Source organism: Lynx rufus, unplaced genomic scaffold, assembly GCF_022079265.1.
Source record: "Lynx rufus isolate CCGP_SWC_20201006 ecotype Redwood Valley unplaced genomic scaffold, mLynRuf1.p SCAF_3, whole genome shotgun sequence".
In the NCBI taxonomy this organism is placed as follows: Eukaryota; Metazoa; Chordata; class Mammalia; order Carnivora; family Felidae; genus Lynx; species Lynx rufus.
This window is the reverse complement of record NW_025814845.1, coordinates 23,700,963-23,726,425: the sequence shown is the minus strand read 5'-3', so window position 1 is coordinate 23,726,425 and position 25,463 is coordinate 23,700,963. Positions and strand designations below refer to the sequence as shown.

Here is a 25,463-nt window from a genome sequence, read left to right as displayed (position 1 = left end):
TGATGGGGTAACTCTGGAAATCAGATTCTATCCCCTTCCTCAAAGTTTGCTGTAATTTGTTTTTGTTTTTGTTTTTGTTTTCTTTTGGTTTTGTTTTGCTTTGTTGTGTTGTGATTGGTTTTTGCTTATTTGATTTATTTTTATTGTAGGCTGCCTCTGTGCCAAAGATCAGACTCTAGTCTTAAAGAGTCTCAAGCTCTTTAAAGTCTTTTGTGAGCCTGTGCCTGAAATGTGTGGTGACTTTCTTTCTAATTTTACCTGTAAAAGCTATTGCTTTTTAATGTTCTAGTCTTTATTGTCCGGCTCCCAAAAGGGAGAAAAATAGAAGAACAATGAAGGTAGGAAAAAAAAAAAATAAACAAAACAGTACCAGATCTTTAAATCCCCCGGCAGTCACTCAGCCTAGGGGGAAGGGCTTGAAAAGATGGGAGGACATACAACAGTGGCCACACCCCTATTTGTGCCTCGATGATCAGGAGAGGCAATCAGCTGTCAGAGCGCATATCATTGATATTTAGATATCTTTTTTGCACACCTCTGGCTCCTCAGAGATGTGTGCAGGCTCTAGGAACATGTACACAGCTGCCTTCCATGGAGCTTGGAGTGGGGAATGGGTAGCTGCTACTGTGTGAGAGCTGAAATAGACTAAAATTTATTGTGGGAGCCTTCTTCTGGAAGACTAGAGCCTTCAAAGATTCTAGAGTTACAAAATAGTTATATCACATGGATTCTGACAGTGCCCTTGTCTAGGTGGGGACATAGATTCCTGGTACTTATTATCCTGCCATCTTTCCATAGCTCTCCTCTCATTAATTTTGTTTGCTGTCCTGTGTGACTGACACAGTCCTCAGTTATAGAGGAGGACATCTGACTTAGATCAGGCCAGTCAACTACTCCATACTCACAGCTACAGGGTGAGATGCATGGTAAGTAGGTGGTCTAGGTGAATAAAGCAGGGCCCTCCATAGAAATGGTGTTCTATAAATTGGGAAAGAGGCACAGGTTCCCTTAAGATCATTAGCTTAGAACATTACATTTCTCTAGAAACATTAGTAGCCGTATACAACACGACACAGGGCAGCTGACTTGATATATAGTCATTTCCATCATTTAACCTTTAGGTCCTATCTTGATTGAAGCTTTATAAGCCTCCATTAACTTCCCATTTAAAAACGATCAATTTATTTTTATTTTGTTTAAGCAATTTTGAGAATAGTTTCTGTCCTATGAAACGGAAATGGATCTAATTATTACTGGCAGGTACCTGACACCTTTAGAGCATTTAGGAAGTGAGGACAGAGACAACTTGAGATAAGACCACCTCTGGAACCTGAAGCTGAGAATAGCAAGTCAGTCTTCGAAAAAAAAAAAAAAAAAAAAAAAAGGTGGTAACTGCCTGCTTCCATTTGTTCTCCAAGCTGAGATGCAGAATTGCTTCTCCCATTACCTAATTTTTCTACACACTCCTGAATTCCACCAGTCAGAACTCTTTCCTTTATTTTTCTTTATGATCCTTCCCTTTCGATTATGAAGGCTAATAATTATGAATTGGAATATGAGTGTGGAGAAAGGACTTAGGGCAGCTAAGAAAGAGGTAGTAAGACATTTGAAAGATTATTTTACACTCTAGATATACACTATGCTCCCTCAGCCATGCCACGTATCAAATAATGATGGTGTGTACATTTGAAATATCCTCATTTTTATATTGTTCTCATAATACTCACAGGACCAGGGCAACATAGGAAGGGATTTCCAGTAATGATCATATATCTTTTATGCTATACAGATTCCAAGCTTTTCTAAAAGTACTCAAAAATTTAATTATAAAAGAATAGTTGAAGAGATGCCTTCTGAATTATAGCTGCTACTTGATACCTGTGACAGAAGAAGTGCTTTGTATTCTTCTTTCTTCTATGCTACAGCTAATGAAACTCTTGATGAGGTCTTGCAATGACTATCCACCTGACTGGATCACACACAGAGAAATGGACATAAGAATAAAACAGCAAAGCTTTAAAATTTAGTATGAAATCCTTAATTGTAGAAATTGTTCTCATTTTTTCCTTACTATCTCTTCATAAAATTCTATGTAATGACTAAAAGGTGAATAAGAATGTCTTAATAATTCAAAATAATTCTTTTTTTTTTAATTTTTTTTTCAACGTTTATTTATTTTTGCGACAGAGAGAGACAGAGCATGAACGGGGGAGGGGCAGAGAGAGAGGGAGACACAGAATCGGAAACAGGCTCCAGGCTCTGAGCCATCAGCCCAGAGCCCGACGCGGGGCTCGAACTCACGGACCGCGAGATTGTGACCTGGCTGAAGTCGGACGCTTAACCGACTGCGCCACCCAGGCGCCCCAAAATAATTCTTGTAGTATGGGTACCCTTATAATTAGCTCTAATTATCTGATGGATCTCCCTAAATGGGGGAAAAACAACTTGGGTATTGTAGCAACATTGCTTTCAAAAAATAGGACTGTGCATACTTATTGACATTTTGATATCCTCAATATTGGGGCAAAGAAATGGATTTCTTTGGAAAGTATGATAACGTATTTCTTACTCTCAAAGAGTTCAAACACTGCCAGATATAGGGCACATTGTTTATTTGACTGGCAGTATGTTGGTTTATATGTTGTTCTCACGTCAGCGTATTCCAAAATAAGTTTTCCGATATTTTGCACCTGTTGAAACACTTGAGTTTTGGTAAAACAAGGCTCTCAATCCTACAACATCTGCTTAAGAGAAATGAAGTAGTTACTGACAATATTGGGTGAGATACAATCTTAGGACTGAGTTGAGCAGAGGGAGAGTATGTGTGTGGGCTGAGTTGCCAGGTGTTGGAGTAGTTGGTTAATGCAACAAGCCAAAAATGATGAAGTTTTAAGCCTTTAATCACTTAACGGCAATGGTATAAGCAAGAGGATAAAACTGCAAAAGTCACTAACTCCCCTGTTTATTTTCTTCCAAAGAACAGTATGCCAGGGGAGAGTCAGGTAGATCAGCACAGACGTGGGTGTCATGTCCCTGTTGAAGAAGCACAAAAGAAAAGCCTCTGGCAGTTTTATGGGAGCTGGGATTGGAGAGAAGGCAGGGGAGAAGGGCTAGGAGTGGAAAAATACTGGCCACTGAATCAAATGACAAAAAAAATATCTTCAACGTTTTTCTTCCTCTCTCTCCCCATAAAGAGCTCTCAGCAGAGGCACCTGTAAAGAACTCTGGCCAAAGTCTGAAATAAAGGACACTAGGCATGAAGGTGCATGCACCAGGAATGCAAATACTGGAAAAGTGTGACCAGCTAGGTTTCATCCTTTCCTGCAACTCCCCTCAGAAACTGGAATGCCCTGCTGTGTGCCTCTTTGGCTTACTCTCCGGCCTGAAAAATCACCCATTGGTTTTTAACCAAGAGCTGGATTTCCCAAAGACACTGATCCATAAATTCGTTGTGTGAAGATTTGAATAATCTTGGGTAGGATCTAGCAAAGCTCCTGGCACTTAATCGCTATATAGTGGGTTATTTTTATAAATATTTTTTTTTATTTTAATAAAATCTTTAACATTTTTTTTCTCATGGGTAGCTTAAAAAATATTAACCCAGCAGTAGGGTATAGTAAATATCAGGAATTCAATTTTAAGTTTGCCTTTAGAGAATGCTACTATTCTCCCTAATAGTTTAGTTTACTTAAATAATACTTTTAGTGTATAAAAACAACAGTTGTTCTTTTTAACTCTGTGGTCAACAATGATTAGTCTTTCATTTTTCAGTAATGTTGAGTCATACGGTAAATTAGTACATTGAGATGCTCAAAGACCTGTCTTACTGTTCACAAGTACCATACAATCTTAATGTAATGTGAAATAGGGAAATCCATTATTAAGTAATATTACTAAAATCAGAATAACAAAATTTCATATAAAGTTTAGTACTTGCCTAACATGACATTAATTTATATAATATATTCTGTATCTTTCTTCTATTTAAAATATTTTATTTGTTAAATCATTGACTTCTTAGACATTGTATATTATAGTAGTATATATTGATTACCTTAACATTAAGAGTTTATCATTTTATGAGTCAAGGTTACAGCAGGTGAAGCCTAGAGAAATAAATACATCGGCCTCTCTGATCTCCTTCACCCTGTTATCCTAGAGGTGAACCCTCCCCCTTCCCCATTGGTCAATAGGGAATGGTTGGGCAAACATTTACCATAAAGCATAGCTCTAATTGTCACTTCCTTAGGTAATTATGGAGACTAAACTGATAACCATAGATTTCTTTATATATATGTATATATACATATATATGCTAAATATAATATATATATGCTATATATATTATATATACACATGTATACACATATATATGTGTATATATATGGAATATATATACACATGTATACACATATATACGTGCATATATATGTAATATATATACACATGTATACACATACATACGTGTATATCTATCTACCTATATAATATATATACGTACACAAAATGTATTCTACAGGCATATATGCTCTAAGGTCATATACATGTATTTTTAGAGAGAAATACAGGTTATTTTTTCAGCTTTATTGAGGTATAATTGACAAAATTACAGGATTTAATCAAGGCATATATCATGACAATTTTATATATGTATACTTTGTGAAAAGATTTCACATACCTAGTTAATCAACACATCCAGCACTATATCTATATATTTATATCTATCTATATCTATCTATCTGTCTATATATATTGGTGACAATATTCAAGTTCTAATCCCTTAACAAATTTCAATAGTACATCAACTGTAGTCACACCATCAACTATAATGTATGTTATACATTAGATCCTCATTTATCTTATAACTGAAGATTTGTACACTTTGATTAACCTCTCCCTATTTCCCTTACCCCACAACCCCTAGCAACCACTTTTCTACTCTCTGTTTCTCTAAGTTTGACTTCTTTTTTTTTTCTCAGATTCCACATATAAATGCAGTATTAGTCATTCCTTAGCATATTTCACTTAGTTTGTTTCCATATCTTGGCTAGTGTGAAAAAAGGGTGCAATAAATATGGGAAAGAAAATCTCTTCAATAACCTGTTTATATTTTCGTGTAATACATACCAAGAAGATTGGTTAACGGATCATACAGTAGTTCAATTTTTATTTATTTATTTATTTTTTTTAGTAATCTCAATACTGTTTTCCATAGTAGCCAAACAAATTTACATTCTCATTAGCAGTGTGCAGGGACTCCACATCTTTTCAAAGACATAATATCTCTTGTCTTTTTTATAATAGCCATTCTAACATGTATGTCATGGCGTCTCATTGTGATTGTGATTTGCATCTCCCTGATGATGAGCGATGTTGAGCATCTTTTCATGTACCTGCTGGCCATTTGTATGTCTTCTTTAGAAAGTGTCTATTCAGGTCCTTTGACCATTTTTTTTTATCAAATTTTTTTTTCATTTTTTTTTTGCTATTAAGTGGTTTGAATTCATTTCATATAGTGAATATTAACTCTGTGTCAGATATATTATTTACAACGTTTTCTCCCATTCCATAAGTTGCCTTTTCAATTTTTTGATGGTTTCCTGTGCTGTGCAGAAACTTTATAGTTTGATGTAGCCCCACTTCCTCATTCTTTCTTTTGTTACCTTAGTTTTGTGTCATCCAAAAAATTGCCAAGAGCATTTCCCAGAGCTTACCTGCTATCTTCTAGGAGTTTTATGGTTCCAGGTCTTACATTCAAGTCTGTAACCTATAATTGAATTTATTTTTGTGTGTGATATAAGATACTGGTCGAGTTTCATGCTTTTGTATGTGGCTATCCATTTGATCCAACACTATTTCTTTAATAGGCTACTATTTTTCATTTTATGTTTTTGGCTCCTATTCAAAAATTAATTGACTGTATAAATAGGGGTTTATTCCTGGATTATATACTACTCAATGCATATTCCCCTTATTCTGAGTCAAAACTTCAGCTAGAAAGTTTTCTTGGTAACAAAAAAAAAATGCTTTCTTCCTTCAGGATCTGAATCCTTAGAAAGCTGTTTCCACTATTGAAAATGATTATACAGGGGGTACTAAAAGATGCCCCAGTGAATTCCTTAGGGTCTAAACATAGACCTACTTGAACCCATTGAGTAGCAACAACCAAATATCCCCTTGACCAGCAGAATATATCACATTAGCTACTCTAGTGCTTTCTTCCATTGTTTATTGGTTTAGTACCATTAAGAGCCCAATATGACAAACGGTAGTTTCAGCTTTCATATTTGTGAAAGTATAGCTGTGTTTCCTTGTGGAAGCATTCCTCTCTTGGGCTCTATGATCTCCATAAACACTGAACCTGGGATCACGGGGAAGAGAAGTAAAAATTTATTCTATTACATGCAATCATGAGAGGTATCTTTCTCAACTTAACCTAGGTCCTGAACTCTTTATTACTGGTTATGAAGGCAAAGCCTTGTATATTGGCTGCTGGTTTCAGATTTATATTGCCTGCTATAGAAATGCATCCCTACCTCACAAAATGATATTTCCATGATTTATTCTTTGCTAACTCATACAACAGTTTTAGGGATCTAACCAATTCTGGGTGATAGAACTAAATATTGCCTGTGATTTCATGGGATTTATTTTAGAGTGTAGGATTTGTGAATTATTCCTGTGTACAGAAGTGATATTGACCATACAATGGACATTCTACAAGTACTTATATAATGGTTCTGGGCAAGGAAAACAAATCTATACCTGGAATATGTATCTATTCTTACAGGGAGAAATTGTGCCCCACTAACTCACAATGAAAAGTATAGACTTTAATAAATCTGCTACTTGCCTGCAGATCTCCTAGGGTATTAGGCCATTTTAGGGCTCTACATTGGCCTTTGGTATCAGCATCTAATCTTCTCAGTAGTGACTGTAGCTAAATAGCCTTGGTGAAATAATTTCATGTTTTTGAATCCATGCTTAGTCACATCTCTGCCACAGTGAACATTTTGTAAATGAATCTATTAAGCAAGAACTGGGATGACTAAGAAAAACTAACATCTGAAAGATTGTATCCAACAGTTTAATATATCCCCAATAGAGTGATACCTTCTAGTGTTCATTTGTGAGAGATATAAATATCTTCACACTCTGACCCATTCTGAGATACATTCATGTATATTTCCTTTGTCACTGATGCTCTATTGTTGTTCTGAGTACCTGATTAGGAGTCAACCAGTTATCCATGACTTATGAATCTATAGATTTTAACCAAAATACTCAGTTTGTGTTCCAAAGGGGATATATATATATATATATATATATATATACATCCCAAGCTCTAGCCTACTAAGAAAATCTAATCTCATTGAAAGATATTGGAAGATAGTGTACAAATCCTGGTGGAGTAAGGAATATTCAGTAGAGTAAAATTCATTGTTTCAATAATTACATAAGCAAGGAATAGATATGAATGTCTAGACTCCAAATTAAGAAATGTGTAAAAGGGCAGCAAAAGAAACACAAATAAAGAGGAGATAATAAATAGAAAAGTAAACAGATTTGAAATATAGATATTTTATATAGGAAATATTTGCAAATAATAAATTTTCTATAAAATTTATCAATTAAATAAAACCTATAGATCTTGGGGCACTGGGGTGCCTCAGTTGGTTGAATGCGGTCAAGTCCCACATTGGGCTCTGAGCTCACAGCACAGAGCCTGTTTGAAATTCTCTCTCTCCCTCTCTCTCTGCCCCATCCCCCACTCATTCTCTCTCTCTCTCTCTCTCTCTCTCTCTCTCTCTCTCTGTCTCTTTCTGTCTCAAAATAAATAAATAACTATTTAAAAAAGAAAAGAAAAACCTATAGATCTGATGAGAGAACTCATTGATCAAGCTTGGTAAAAAATAAATATCCATGAATATATAGGGCACCCACACAAATACACACACAGAAGCAAAGTTCCTTTATACATTAACAATTTAGCTTGCTGTTTAAATGCATGACTTTTGCGGTTGGAAAGCCTGTATTTATTCTCATTACTGCCACTTTATAGTATTTGGTACTTTATTATAAAAGAGAGGATAATAAAGGTAGTACAAATTTCCAAATATTTATGATGAAATACATGGAAAAATCATTTTATTTTTACATATATTAATTACTTATTTAGTATAAATTTATTAAGAACAAAAAAGATAATATGAAGAAATAAAAATATTTCAAATATATCCTTAATATCATGTTAATATTGTAATATGTCAATTATTTTAAGAAAAATTTAATGTTTATTTATTTTTGAGAGAGGGAGAGAGACAGAGAGTGAGTGGGGGAAGGGCAGAGAGAGAGAGGGAGACACAGAATCTGAAGCCGCCTCCAGGCTCTGAGCTGTCAGCTCAGAGCCCGATATGGGGCTCGAACTCACAGACTGAAAAACCATGATGTGTACTGAAGCCAGACATTTAACCAACTGAGCCACCCAGGCACCCCAATTATTTAAAAATATTTGTGTGTTTAGTACAACTTCACTCAAAATCGTCTTTTTTTCCCCCTTAGTTTCCTTCAAAGTTAGACAAGTAAATGGTTTATTTATATCTTGGGAAAACAAAACCATATTTCCATCTTCTACAATTAAATACATTAATCCATAGATACATACTATTAAAAGCTTAAAATTATATACATATGAATATATACTGTATACTGTAAAATGTTTGATACTATAAAGTATTGCTGTGAAAAATATATTTCAAGTTAAATTTCATAATATATGTATAGATTTTACCACGTAAAATAAAAATATTTTCTTATAGTAAAACACTAATATCTGATAAAAGAAATATAAAAGTAAACATACCCTGGAAAAATATTTGAATCATATAAACCTCCTAAACTAAGAATGTAATTCACCTGGAAACAGCATTTCACCACAGGAAAAGTGTGGTTGGACAAATAAAATAGGACAAACAATAAAAAAGAGGAAACTCTGGAGAGAAAAAAATATGACTGAACTAAAAACTTACACAAAATTGTTGATGTCGTTAATAAGCAAATAAATGCAAATAAATATAAGTGAAAATTTAGCTAGTATTTATTGACCAATTAATTGATGCAGATTTAAAACATTAAATTTCTAATCTTTAAGATATACATATTCATATGTTATACTTATAAACTGGCAGGTTTCCAAAAGGGAATCTTGTCATTATGAGTCAGTTTTAAAAATGTGTTACAAAGCAATTTCATATCTGGGAATTTACTCTAAGGAGATTATAAAGGATATGAACACAGATTTAGCTAATAGAATATTCAGTGCATAGATTTTAACATATTACAAAACAGGAATCACCAATAGCTGTAAAGGTCATACATTTTAGATAAGGAAAGATTTCTGTAGGAAAGCATGTGGAGAGATATATACATATTCAATACCCACATTCATGTGTATCATTTGTATTTACTATGAAATTCAAATTCTTTGTGTGTGTGTGTGTGTGTGTGTGTGTGTATAATCTAATTAGAAAGATATGCATATATTTGCAAAGATATATATGCACTCAAATACAAATATATATAAATATATATGTATATACACAAATGTATGCACACAAAAGTAATTATAAATACATACAACTACCACATGTGAATGAAATCATATAGCATTTGTCTTTCTCTGACTGACTTATTTTGCTCAGCATAATACTCTAGCTCCAAAAAGTGAAACAAACAATCATAAAGGGAAAAAAGAGAGAGGCAAACGAAACAACAGAGCCTCAATTATAGAGAACAAAGCAATCGTTGCCAGAGGAGAGGTGAATGGGGGGATGGGTTAAATAGGTGATAGGGATGCACTTGTGATCAACACTGGGGTGACGTATGGCAGTGCTGAATTATAAATTGTGTACCTGAAATTAATATTACACTGTATATGGTAAATAATGGAATTTAAATACAAATTTAAAAAATAAAAGAACAAAACAAAGAAACAAAACTTTGCAAGAAAAAATACATTAATAAACTGCATATCAATTAGTAAAATTAAACTGAATTTATAATTTAAATACTGTAAAAAAGGAACCTAGAAAACACTTAAATTGTTCCTACATAAAGACAAAATTAAAAGAAAACTATTTAGAGAAAATCTAAAACCTTAAAAAATCCAGAGAATAAAATCAGTAGTATCTAGGCATTGAAAAAGCAATGCAAATATATTAATTTAATGCATATTGGTGGGAAATTGATTTAAAGTTTCTGTATTTTTGAAATATTCTTCAATGAATCTAAAATCCTTTAATCAAGGAAACATAGCAGAATATAGGATATTACAAAGAAATCTTCCAGCTGTGCCAAAAACTGTCACTTGGAGCAATGCTCATTGGATCGGATGTCTGTATTCTTTAACAAGAAAAGATAAATTCCTTAAGGCTTTTACTCAAGAACCTGAAAAAGACTGAAAAAGAATTTTATATGTATACAAATATTTATTTACATGTAATCTTAAGTTTCTCTTTTAGATCACTATTTACATACTAAAAAATTTGGACAATAGAAGATAATTTTTATTTAGATAATTATAAACATAAATAGAATAGAAAACTAAAAGTCCATTGTAATAACGATATTAAAATATTGAATGATCTTGGGATGTTGTTGCTATTGTAGCGTTAAAGCAATAAATAATATGAGATATTTAAAATATATACATATGTATATATACTTATATAGGTCGTGTTTGTGTATGTTTTAGTATCGTTAGAAAGAAATCTATTAAATTGTATCATGAGCTTTCTGTTGTCAGAATACAGATAATTATGACTTTCAATATAATGTTAAAATCACTTTACAGATTTAACTTTTCACCATTGTATGAAATATTATGACAAGATAACTGAACAGTGGCCAAAGAGATTTAGTTAAATCAATAAATAAAATCACCAAATGCAATGGAAGCCCACATTATGACTAGAATTTATATGGTATATATATACATAGAGATTCAGATTTTTACTGAAAAAGTGCTATATTTGCAATGAGAGAAGGTTTATAAGATAGAAATTTTGTCAAACGAACATTGTTTTGACTACAAGAAGGGCAATGATGACAGAGAGGTGACTTTGTCTAAGGATTGCTTTTAGCTCATTCATTGGAGTAAATTTTCCCAGTAACATCACTGAGCCCAGATGTAATATGGATTATATAGAGCTGTAGAACTGTAAAATAGAAAATGCCCTTGGCAATTGTTAAATAAGACAAAACAGTTTTTTATAAGTAAGAAATATGTTAACTATACTCAATAATATACATAATAAATAGATAATAAATTTAAAGTAAATAAGAAATATCATAACAAAAATTTGACTTTACAAAGGGAGTTTAATTAAAGAAAGCAACATTCTTTGCAACTGATAGACTTTGGGGGTGAAAGTAGCCTAGAAACACTAGTAGCAGCTAAGAGCTAACAATTAGTGTGTACTCAGTGAGCGATTGATTAAGTCATTCTTCAAAATTACTCTCAGATGAATACGACTTCTACCCATTACTTCTACCCTTATATAAGATAGAGGAGAAAGAGGCACAGAAAACCTAAGTCATTTGCTCACATTTTCACAAATAGGAAATGGTGGGATACAGGATTTGACCTAGAGCTTCTGCTTCTGAAGTAATATTTTTCTTTATAAAATAAGATTTTGTAATAAGTGAAAGCGTATGCACAAATTAAGTTTATAATATACTGATTAACATAGAGCAAGACATGTTTTTAGAATCTACAATTGTGGAATTTTGATTTGATTTGCAAAGCTCCTAATGTAAAATTTTAAGAGGTCCCATAGTGTTTCTATATAAAATCTTGTCATTAAAATTTACACCATGTCATTTTTACTTTTGTCCCTTTTTTCTAAATTGAAGTTAAATAGGAGTTAACTTTAAGGTCTACTTTCTGATTAAACACCAACTTTAAAACAAGGACACTACCTAAAATGTTTTAAAACTTTTTTTTTTTTTTCATTCAGACACTTCTGGGCTTCCACCAAAATATAAAGAAAAGAAATCCCCTTAAAACCATTTCATCACATAAAACAAGTTTTAGAGAAGAAACACTGACTGGTTGCAGAGAGACATTAAATGTGCCTCTCAAAGTACATCACACTCACACACACACACACACACACACACACACACACACACCACCATATTCTCTAAGTTCAGAATAAGTTCAGATAAATGAATGCCTGTTATTGAAAGAGCTTCCTAGTATCAGGCCTGGCTGTTTTGGGGACTATGAAGGAGAATCAAGCTGTGCTACACATTGGGATCGCTGCCAAATGAATGACATTTCCTGAGAACATAGGCAGAATTTTAAGAAGTTGCCTTGTCCTTCCTAAACAGTTGGGTTAAAGGGTATTAAAAAAAATAAAAAGAAAGAAAAAAAAAGAAGAAGAAAAAGACACAGTCAACCTGCTGGGGAGACAAAAGAAAAAAAGCCAACATATCTTTAAACTTAACTGAGCGGAGAAGAAGCTATATGGCAAGAAGCGATTTATTACACAGATTTAATGTTTTGACTTTTTTTGGTCATTTTTCAGTTGGAAGAAAGCTAAGTATTTTCTGTATTTTGGCTCTTTACAATTTAGAAAAACACATGAATAAATATATGGCCAAAGGAATTGACTGGATTTGGTCTTATTCTCACTAAAATTATGTAGAAGTACAGTGGAGACTAAAATATTTTTAATTTTTAAAATTGAGTACTATCAGAAAAAAAAATGAAGTGACAACAGGACATTAGAGCTTTGACATCTGAATTGAAAGCTGAAATCTCACAGTGACCAGGGCAGGAAAAGTTTTACACATTCAAGGCACAGTCCCCACTGAACTTCTTGCATAAAGTTGAGAGCCCATAAGGAATTCATTTACTGAGTGCCCGAAGGGTAGCATAGAGAAAAGGCATTCCTAGAAGTTATAAAGTTTTATAATTGTCTATATTTGAAGAAAGACATGAGTCTTTATACAGACATGCATGCTGAGTCTAAAGTAAGATATTAAAAAATAAAATTCATATTTTCAAAGAGATATTAGCAGTGACTAGAGATAATAAATGGATTATGTATAAATGTGTTAATAAGGTTGGCCAAAGAATTCTCATCAAAAACTTAAAGAAAGTATTCATTAAACTAGAATTCTATACCCAGATCAGTTATCTTTCAGGAATGAAGAGTTATATACAGATATTTTAGAATAAAAAGTGAGTATCACTCATGGGTCCACCAGATAAATTGCTAAAGTACATAAATCCAGCAGGAAAAATTGAAATGCATGTAGCATGTATAAAAAAATTGGTAAATCTTTGGTGAATATAATTAATCATTGACTGAATAAAAATAGAAGGTTTTATTTAAAGTTGAAAACTTAAAGGGCTTCAAATTCCAGATAGCATAGCTGGAAGGGAGGAAATTGTCAAAGCATCCTAAAATTCCTTTATTTTTTCATAGGGAGATAAGAGATATTGATTACATTAAGACTTGGTAAAATCAAGTTCACAAGTTAAAAATTAAGAGGTTGCTGCTATGATTATTAAAGGAGTGCATACCTTTCAAAAAGTAGATAACAGAGCTTATCAATAAAATTCAAGGAAGAAAGGGGTAAGAAATTGAAAATATACAAAAATAAAAATTATAAAAACTTTAAAAATAATTTGCCAATAAATTATATTAAAAAAAGCTTTAAAGTTTTGTCTGAAATAGGTGATAACAAAATAAACAATTAAAAAAAAACCAAAAACATTTGAAACCAAGCCCAGAAACCAAAAGATCACTAGAAATAACAAATGAAGTGTGTGTAAAACTTTTCTGGGAAAAGTATGACATTTTCTTGAAAGAAATAAAAGTGGATCTAAATACATGGAGACCGGCACATTTTCAAGCCATCAGTATCCTCTAGTAATCCAAATAATTTCATACAGAAATTGACAGAATATCCTGAAATTTGTGAGTATGAATAAATCATCAAGGACAGCTACAGTGATTTTGAAAAAAGCAAGAGAACATTTGGGGATTGAACTCTCAATTACTTTTTCAAAAAATGTATATAGAAAATAGCAAAAGTGTTCTCAAAATGGATGGTAGCTTAATCTTCGTATTTGACATTAAAATCTTTGTACTGAACTCTATTATAGGAACAGTTCACAATTTAAACTGAAAAGATTTCAATATTGTTAGTTTTAAATTGTTTTTACTCCTTTGTAGATAATTACAGTAACTATACATTAGGAAAAGAACACACAAAAATAGAACTATTAAAATAATCCCTCATTTCAAATTGTACCTATTCAACTGTGGTTGCTTACCTACACCATTTAATTTCAGTAAGCTTATTTAATAACAAACAAACAAACAAACAAACACATGAAACAAGTAAATTCATTCCCAAATACTTCATTTGAGTAGACAACTGGTGATTATGTTTGAGAAAGCCAATTTAAAGGTTTCAAAAGCATCACATTCTTACAATAGTTTATATTTTCTTCCCTTTTATAGAGAATCTTGAAGAGGCAGTATTTTACCAAATCAGGAATTAAAGACCTATTCCATGCTCCTAAATTCAATGAAAATTTTAAATATTGGAGGAGCACATCCCACTCTTGATTTTAGCTCAGGTCATGACCTCACAGTTCTTGAGCTCAAGCCCCACATCAGGCTCTGCACTGACGACACAGAGCCTGCTTGGGATTCTCTGTCTCTGTCTCTGTGTCCCTCTCTCTTGCTATCTGCCCTTTGCCCACTCACACTCGCTCTGTCTCTCTCTGTGTCTCTCAAAATAAATAAATAAACAGAAAAATCTTTCTTTAAAAAAATGGATATTTTGCTGAAAACTTTAAAGGGAAAGGTGTCTTTGATATCCAAAGCTTTCAGAAGCCACTTCCTGAATCTATGTGTATTTTTACATGATTTCTAGTCTCAGGGTTATATCTCTGTTTGTATTCTTCAGTCCTTGAGTGTTACCTCTGTCCAGCAATGTGAAACCAGCTCTTCAGGAGTTACAGAAGAAAGTCATTTATACCAATCATGAGTGGATGTGTTAAATTCTAGTAAAATCACTACTGTTTTTATTGTGGAGCTTGTGTGAGGGATAAACCATCGGGTTTATCATGCAGTGTGGAAGCCACCACCCTCACAAAACTTCTGCTCTCTTTCCTCCTCTTCCTTTTATTCTCACAGATAATTCTGGATCTCTGAGTTTATTTTCTATGTTATGTAGCACAGTCTTCTCCTTTAACAAGGCCCTCTTGTTTTCTACCTTTTTGACTGAACATTTCTTGTAGTTGCCTCCCCTAAAAATATAAATATATAAATTATGGAGTATACAAAGCTGATAAGCCCTGAGGAGAGAAAAAAAAAAAAAAAAACGATAGAAAAGGAGAAGGATGAGCCTGGAAGAGGGGTGGTTGTGGTTTACAAGAAGGAGACAGACCTCAATGAGTTTTCTGTTCAATTTACAGATAGACACAAGTAATTTCTAAGCAGCTTAAACCAGGACTCTATCTTCAAATTGTTTGTTTTATGATTCTAACATCAATCACCAGCCTTGTTCTCTAAGACTTTGTTGTTTACTAACCTTTGTCATAGTCATTTTGAAATTTAGGTTTCTGGTACAACTATTTTCTTGGCTCAAGATCTTGGTTGCTGGCATTCTTCATAGCCTTTGTCACAGCTCTCAATCTGAACCTTTACTCTTCAGTACCCCGTTCCTCAATGAGTCACTCAAATAGTGTCTATTTAGCCCAACTCCCAGGGAGTGAATCACACACATCCAAATATGTGATGTAGACTCTTTCAAAGTCATCACTCTGAGTTGAAATGATAATTTTAATGATGCAATAATGTTCAAGATGTTTGGGAACTCTTCTTTGAGACTGTCTTCAGAAATCTGGTATAGTCTCTTGATTATATGCAGTGATGATGAGGCTCTTAACATTCATATATATATATATATATAATGACAGATATGTATTAATTTGTAGGGATATATCTATAACATTGAGCATATCCTTTGAAAAGATGTTCAGTTTTAGAGAATTAAAAAATGTATTCTGACCTGCATTTGATAAAATGAAAAACACTGGGGAGGACAGGGTATATGAAATTTTAAGTTTTTGGAAGAAACAGAGCATAAACTGAGATTGTATCATTGTATTGTTCTGCATACTATTTTAAGACCACCAAAAATATTTTATTGATGTTTTAATTAATTGATATCATGATTAAGTACTATAAAGAAGTGAACAAAAACTAGGGTTAGAAATATAAAATTCTTTTAATAACCTAATATATATGAAAGCTTACTATTGGTGAGGTACTTGCTTTAGGAAATGTATATATATATTTACTCTTAACTTTAATTCTTTCATCTTTCAGTGAGGCAAACAGCAAAATCCATTGGTCATTTAGAAAATATAAAATACAGAAATTTTCATTAACATATAGAAAGCTATATAAAATACTTATATTTGCAAATACATGCAGAAATGAAACGACTTTTTAAATCCTTGAAGTAGTTTTCAATACCAAGCCTTGAATTTAGAATCAACTTTTAATGGACATCCAACTCAACATAATAATTCTCATTTTGAAAATAACTTGTCAATTATTTTGTCATTCCTGTGGTTACACTGTGTTTATGTCAACTACATCACATTAAAGAATTATGTATATGAGCAATCATTCTGTCATTCATAAGTTGTTTCTTCGGAACTACATTATTGAAGCAGTAACTATAATTAGGTTTTACAGTTTAGGGAGAGGCCAACTTAAGAGCGTGTTCACAGATTGTTATGGCTTCAGAACATATCTTGCCACAGGATCATAGCTAAGCAAGATACAAGAGTTTCAACTTCAAATATGAATATGTACTGCTTACCTCCTGGGGCACTCTTCACATCATATTCGAGAGAGAAAGCATACTGTAAGGGAAAGATGGTAAGGAGATCTTCTCCAAATTAATTATATAATTCAAGAAAAAGAAAGAAACAATGCACACACACACACACACACACACACACACACAGAATCCTTATGTCTCCTTAGGAAATCTCTTAACCACCAATTCTTGTCCCTCCAATGTTGCTTTTCTGGATCGATGTGCCCCTTGCAATTTCCTTAGTTGACAGTCCTCTAATCCAACTGTTTATGAAATTTAGAGCACTGCTTCTGCTAGCAAACACATTTTAAATCCATTATATACCTATTGAATTCTGTTGCCCAACCCTTATCACCATTATCCTCCCCCACGCCCCCTCTCAACATTATGGGCAGTGAATTGGGTGATTTGTTGCTTTTCCTCACAACCTTGTTTGTCAGGGAACAGGAGTAGTTACTTTATATTTTCTAGACTTTTTTTTTTTTTCTTGAGACAGAACTGGTGGTAGATATGCAGATGAGGGTATTTGGAGGAATATTGATAAGACTGGTAGCAGCACCGGGAAACAATAGGAGCATTGCATTGATTTATGTGGGTGGGGTAGTGGAGGTAGGTCTTGTTTTGTTTTGTTTTGTTTTGTTTTGTTTTGTTTAATAGTCATAGGGGAACTAAAAAAGAAAGTATGTGAGATATTTATGCAGGCCAAATATTTTTGGACAATCAGTAAGAAACTTATTGTTGCTACTGTATCCACAGTAGCTTGTTTCCTAGACCTTTACTTTTTTTTTTCAGATTACCTCCTTTTATTCAAAATGGGAAGGAAATGGTCCCTAACATGTTTCACAAATTGTTATTGCCTTTTATTCTTCTAGTTTACTGATGTGGCATCCAGCGACACTTAACACATTTTAAGTGTCTAAAAAAAAAAAGACTTTAACTTAGAAGTGATAGAGTGGATTCTCCAACACCATTTGCTAAATGCATCTCTTGAAAGGTCTTGCAAAAGTTAAATCCTATGTCAGGTACACGGAATACATTTGTAAACAACTTACCTTTACTTCCTTTAGGTAGGTAGACTTCCAGCTTCATCTAGTGGCTTCAGAAGCATTTTCTTTTCTTTTTTTTAAGGTTTTATTTATATTTGAGAGAGAGAGAGAGAGAGAGAGAGAGAGCAAGTGGAGGGGGGATGCTGAGAGACGGAGACAGAATCTGAAGCGGGCTCCAGGCTCTGAGCTGAGAGCTGTCAGAACAGAGCCTGATGTGCGGCTGGAACTCACGAACTGTGAGACGATGACCTGAGCTGCAGTTGGAAGCTGAACCAACTGAGCCACCCAAGTGCCCCGTCTCAGAAGCATTTTCATTTGCAGAGTTGCACCTTATAGCTCTTACTATTAATCAGTCCCACAGCTTCACCGAACAAAAATAGATTTATTACTTCCAGACATCTCCATCCTGTGCATGTCACTATCTTCCTTTTTAAATCAGAATTTTCAGTTGAAGACAAAAAATATCCTAACATAGTGACTAATGTCGCATATAGAATTAGAAGGAAAAATCTATGTGCCAAAAACTATACCCGTGAACTATTATGATATAAAGAACTGTCTACTAGTGAGTGTAAGTACATATATTTCTGTAAATCTATGCTTGTGTGTGTGCCTACACGAGTGTAAATATATATATATATATATATATATATATATATATATATTTGCATGTAAACATGCTGATATGCTTGAAAATAAGTAGTCTCAGAGAAGAAAGAGATACAATGTGCGAGCTATTCAGTTTGTCCATTACATGCCTATATGTATATGAAAGGAAGCACTATTAATAGTTATACCAAGACAGTAACTGTAAACCAATACTGCCCCTGGAAAAACACGATACATGTTTAGGTGCACACACACATCACAGATTGCGCATATTAATGTGGATTTGTGCTAAGCCTATTTTCAGTTAGTTCTTTCGAGACCAATGGTATGTATATGCTGTTTCCCATTTAGTGATTGTACTGACAGCCCATGAAAGTATATATACCTCGTGACTTCCCATAGCTGAGCTCATGTTGTTATAAACCTGGCAGTTCCACTACCTCATTCAATATACCTCAAATAGTAATAGCTCAATAAAGCCAGAGATTCGGAAGTGTTTATATCTATAGATTATATAGATGAATTTTACACGGTTGTTTGGGCTTTTATTAAGTATGGTTTGATATATGCTTCAAATAAACCCCTGCCTTTAAACCTCTGGCAGTAAACTAAAAACACATTTACTAAATAGAATCAACTGTGTGTTTCTTTTTATGCAATATTTTCCTCCAAGCCTCTTTCTTTTTCATAATGTTAGTTTACAAAGGGGTAAATTGACATTAGCTGTTTTGCAAGTTCAAGGGCTAAGAGGATGTGTTTGAACCTGTCTTTCTAAGAAGGACTAAGTGGAATAGATTGGACTTGAACAGCTGGTCCTGAAAGATGAAGATCACTAGGGTCACTAAGAAGAAAAAGAGAGGGCATGTGTGATCAATATTACCAGTTGTTAAAATCTTTCTCACTCACATTGTTTACTTGCTTTGAGTGATGAAAGGTAAGAGGTGTAAAAGCAAATAATTCTATGACTATATATATATGTGTATATATATATATATATATATATATATATATATATCTTTATATATTAAAGTTGTGATCAGCTTTGCCGAGTCTCAAATACTTTGTCAGCTGAAAATCATCTATATATGATGATGTGTGTATGGACAATTCTATTGCTGAATCTAAGAATAAATATATTTCACCTCTATCTCACACATATATGCACACATATACAATATATATTACACATATAGACTTATATTTTTGCTTCATTTATATGCATGTTAACATATACACAGAAGTGTATATGTGTGTTATACACATATATATAAAATATATGATCTAAGGAAGTAGAAAGTACAGTTGCTCTCATTTTACTCTTTTAGATACTTAGCAGGTATATTAGATAAGTAGAGTTTGCTTTTATGCATTTAAATAAAGAATGACTGAGATCCAATGTTTCAAATCTGATAAAGAGCTCTTATTTGAAATTAATTATCATTTTATTATATCTGTTTGCCCTCTAAAATACTCTCAATATATTGTGTCTCTGGCTATAATTAGAATAGGATCTCAATTATTTGCAGATGGATGGATAGAGAATGGATAGTCGAGTTAATGACTGATTGATAGATACGAGAACCACACTTGTTCCACCATCTTGTGAAGAATTTATCAACACACTCTGACTTGTGTGAACACTTGTACACTTTGTAAATGGTCCTCCCTTGAGGTCTCTGCAGCTAGTTGTCCTCTTTGCCTCCAAGTGTCTTTCTGACCTGGCGTAATGCTATGCACTGAGTAGGAAAGCAATAACTTGTCTATTCAACCAATGTACTTCCAAATTTGAGAGCTATGACCTGGAGATTTGCATCAGTTTGATAGGAAGACTAAGCCAACTCTGTAGAAGTGCTTTTTCAGTCCTTATTTTTTTTCCATTTTATTTGATTTCTATTTTGCAAATGATCCTGATTTGCTTCAGCGTTCCTTCTTCCCCTTTCTGGGAAGTGTACATCTGCTTCTGACATCTGTCTTCTATCTTCCTTTGTAAATTATGAAGTGATGCCAACTCCTTTTATCAACAAATTACCCTTAGAAGCATTTAGAGGCTATAATGATTCTTTGATTTTCTTTGATTCTTTATGAATTTGCAAAATGACTTGATGCTTATATTAGCTTTGTTTGTCCTTTCTTTTTCCATATTTAATATTTATAGTTGGCAGGCCCAGATGGTGTACTTTGTTATGTCCTGAAATGTTGCTATTTTTTTCATTCCTTAATTACAGGAATGTCAGTCTGTAATATCCCCAGCCTCCGTCTCTCGTTGACATTGTAGATTTCACATTTGTTGTATTATTTATTGAACTGACTGAATGTTTGACACTGGGAAATATACAGTAATCTTTCCCTAACCTTGCTGCTTTTCCTTGTTTGTCTACATTGACCATTTGCCTCTGCTGTTAGATGATACCCTCAATTTGTTGCATTTTTAAAAGTTTTGCAGATATTTTAGACACTGATAACTCCTCATAAACAAGACACTGAGAAATGAGAAAAATAAAACAATTTGAGTTGCGGGGTAGCAGCCAGAGACATTGTAGAAAAGTATACAAACAGTTTTTTTGGAGCTCTAGAAGTGCCCTTATAATTTGGTAGAGAAAAAGTACACGTATTTATTTCACATTTTACAAAGTCTGTATCTTTTAGGAATGTAGTTCATAAAACCATATAGTGATAGGCCTCATTCATATAATTAAAAGTACCAGTAATTTCTTCTCAGAAATGTATTTAATTTTGTTTATTAAAATTTTGAGCAACATCATCTTTCTGCTCAATCAGTGGCGAATTCTTACAACTCATTTTCCTAAGAAGCTTCAATAAAATGTACAAGGACTTCGCATATTAACATCTTAAGGTCTTGCTTCTAGTTACATAACAGACTTCCACAATAACTTTTCATTCCCCAACTCTGCTTACATTTTCTGAATGCTAACAGGAACTATAATGCAAAGTATTTCCTTGGAATTAATTTAATTTAGCATATCAAGAACTACTAAAAATATCTTCTTAAAAATGAGGTATATTTTTTGATATGCTCGCATTCTTTCAAAAATTTCCTGAGAGACAGACCTAGAAATAGAAGTATCCTATTCATATAACAGTCCCACTTTGGGCAGCGAAGTCAGTACTTTGTCCTTGCATTCAACAGCACATGACATTACATGGATTTCTCAACTACAACACCTGACAGTGTCAGCCACCTTTTAAAAAGACATTTGTAGGGGCACCTGGGTGGCTCAGTCGGTTGAGCCTCCGACTTGGGCTCAGGTCATGATCTCGCAGTCTGTGAGTTCGAGCCCCGTTTCGGGCTCTGTGCTGACAGCTCAGAGACTGGAGCCTGTTTCGGATTCTGTGTCTCCCTCTCTCTCTGCCCCTCCCTGCTCATGCCCTGTCTCTCTCTCTCTCTGTCAAAAATAAATAAACATTAAAAAAATTAAAAAATAAATAAATAAAAAGACATTTGTAGCATCACTAAAGACTGTTTTTCTCCTATCCCACGCATCTCAGAGGGTGCTACCTGACCTTTTGTCTTTTATGTCCATTTCATTATATTTCTTTCTAATTTCAATTCAGAACAAAGGATATACTGCATTCTAAAACTATTGGATTCAAGGAATGGCTGGATTGATGACCTATTTCCAAATTGGCATTTGACCTTATTATGTAATTTGGAATATGTGAAGGCAAATCATATTTTTATTAACAGTGCCCATACAAGCAGCACATCGCATTGAACACTGACCCAATGGCAGACAAAGCATTGCAAACAGCTGCCTTGTGTCCATGTTCTATCATACGTGCATATCCATGTGCACATTCATATGCTATTGCCTATGTTGTATTTACACACACACACACACACACGCACACACACACACACACACATTTAAGATATTCCACATGAAAGAAAGGACTTGGGGCTAATTATAAAATAGATCTAACAAAACCGGAACACCTTTTCTTATTAATTTTGTTTAAATGTTTATTTATTTTTGAGAGAGAGAGAAAGGCAGAGCATGAGCTGGGGAGGGGCAGAGAGAGAGGGAGACACAAAATCCGAAGCAGGCTCCAGACTCTGAGCTGTCAGCATACAACCTGAGGTGGGGCTTGAACTCACGAACCACAAGATCATAACCCGAGCGGATGTAGGATGCCCAAGTGACTGAGCCACCTAGGTGTCCCCAGAACACCTTAAAAATATATATATATATATATATATGTATATATATATAACTAGTAACAAGTAACAAGTGGCTACCTGTAAGTAGCTCTGACCTTCTTGTGCTACTTTCATTGTTTAAATGTTTCTTAGCACTAGTTACAATGTTTTTTCTTCCAAACCAGTCAGTTCCATAACCTGAGCACTGGTGACATTCTGTTCTCACAAATAAATATCATATGTCTTCATTGCTATGTGTTTACTCTGCAAAATGTGTCTTACTCTGAAATATAGCGCCCTTCCCATGAAATCTGAAACTTACATAATGGGTGGTTTATGAGTTAAATAGGTTAGGACAGAGAATGCTTTTGGAGTAAGGAAAGGAGGTCAGAAAATGTAAAGAAACCAGGTCAGATCATGAAGACACAATTTCTGATATAAAGTCTATTACTTACATTTTCATCCTTATCGTCCACCACAAAGTACTAACATATAATCAGGGACTTCTTTCATAGACTCCCAGTGTCTCCTAGTTTACTAACTTCTTTGTTAGTAAACTTTCATATTAAAGTTTGTAAACTTTCATATTAAAATGTCTTTTATTGAAACCCTATTTTTTCACAGCCATTAATATTTTTACTGTTTTTCCACCATTTGCGTGGGTACCATCAGATCTGTATAACTTTGCATTCACACAGGAATTCTCAATTTTGATAAACCACTCCCAGTTCTTTGAAAATCATGATCAGGGGAGATGTGGCCATATAATAGCTTCATGATGATGACTTTATTCTCTCTCTTAGGATAAACCACTGCATACTATTTTCTTCTCCCCATCTTACCTAATATTTTTGTACAGACTTTCAGGTAGTCCAGTGTTCATAAGTTTCAGAATCTATGCATGTGGAAAATATAGTTGTGCATAAAGTGTCCATATTGTTTTTTATGATGATACTAAACAAAATCATTTGTCATATGCAATGGGAAAAAAAAGTCTTTTATTTCAAATGGTCATAATATTAGGCTGGAAAAGGAGAAAAAGGGAAGAAGAAGGACTGAAACTTACTGAGAACCAAGTGCTGTGCATGGGTGTTCCAGGGCTTTATGTGTTTGAGATCATTTAATCCAACAGGAACTCTATTTGACTGTTTTAATATATGGACCATGGGTGGTACATATCCATTGTTAACTAAATCTGAGGTTCTTTGCTCTCCCTCGGATTGAAAGATTTAACTTATTCTTGCTTTCTTACATATTGAGGAAAAAAAAATATCAATGTAACTTTACACCAGTTAAAATTGTTTACATTGGAGCCCAGAGCCCCAGAGCCCCAGCAGGTTGCTACTGGAGTCCCAGCCGTCACTCATCTCTTCTTTCCTTTCAACCTGACAGATGGCGCTGCACTCTGTCCTTCACTAAGGAGTTCTTGGTGGGTAGAGGGGCTGCAGTAGTGCCCACCGAGGGAGTCAAGCTGCTGCTGCAGGTGCAGTATGCAAGCAAGCAAATCGTCACAGATAAGCAATACAAGTGTATTATAGGCTGTGTGGTTCACATCCTCAGGGAGCAGCTGGTGTCCTTCTGGCCTGGTAACCTGGCCAATGTCATCAGCTACTTCTCCACCCAGCCTCTCAATTTTGCCCCCAAAGGTAAAATAAGCAGATCTTCCTGGGTGGTGTGGACAAGAAAACCCAGTTTTGGTGCTACTTTGCAGGGAATCTGGCATCAGGTGCTGCCCCTGGGACCGCTTCCTGGTGTTTTGTGTACCCTCTTGATTTTGCCCATACCCGATGTGGGCAAACTTGGAGCTGAAAGGGAATTCAGAGGTCTTGATGACTGCCTGGTTAGGATCTACAAATCTGATGAGATTGAGGGACTGTACCAAGGCTTTAATGTGCTTGTGTAGGGGTATTATCATCTACTCAGCTGCCTACTTTGGTATCTATGACACTGCTTCCCGATCCCAAGAGTACTCATGTCTTCATCAGCTGGATTAATGCACAATCTGTTACAGTGGTTTCTGGGTTGACTTTCTATCCATTCGACACTGTTCACGGCCACATGATGACGCAGTCAGGGCGCAAAGGAACTGGCATCATGTACACAGGCATGCTTGACTGTTGAGGGAAGATTGTTCATGATGAAGGAGTGAAAACTTTTTCCAAGGGTGCACAGTCCAGTGCTTTCAGAGGAATGGGTGGTGGTTTTGTACTTGTCCTGTATGATGAAATCATGACGTTCACCTAAGATATTTTCCAGTTTTTTTTTTTTCCCCCGTGAACATGCGTGTTGAATTATCTAACATTTCTTGAGCATTCTTGACATACTGGTGGCAGTCCATTTATCAATGGCCACTGTTTACTGGTTGAAAATGGAAAGCAATAATATTCATCTGACCAGTTTTCTCTTAAAGCCATTTCCATGATGATGGGACTCAATTATATTTTTTTGATTTCAGTCACTCCTAGTAAGTAACTATGAAGAAATAAAAAAAAAATATCTGAAATATAAAAACAAATAAATAAAATTGCTTACATTGGACATATTTTTTCAACCTCTTTATTACTTTCTATAATTCCTTAGATTTGTTTTAAATTGTCTGTACTCTTAATTCTCCCATATGCTTGGTTAAAAGCGCTTATTCTGAAATATAGAAAAGCACAAGAATATATACATTGATTTAAACTGTATGGCTTCCTTTCACTTTTAACTCTACAGTAGTGTTGAGCAGA

The 25,463-nt window shown here is 34.2% G+C and overlaps 1 pseudogene; it reads left to right on the top strand.

Moving 5' to 3' along the window:
• The first annotated feature begins 1,237 nt into the window (after positions 1–1,237).
• On the top strand, positions 1,238–24,978 carry LOC124521041 (ADP/ATP translocase 2-like; annotated as a pseudogene).
• The last annotated feature ends 485 nt before the right edge of the window (positions 24,979–25,463 follow it).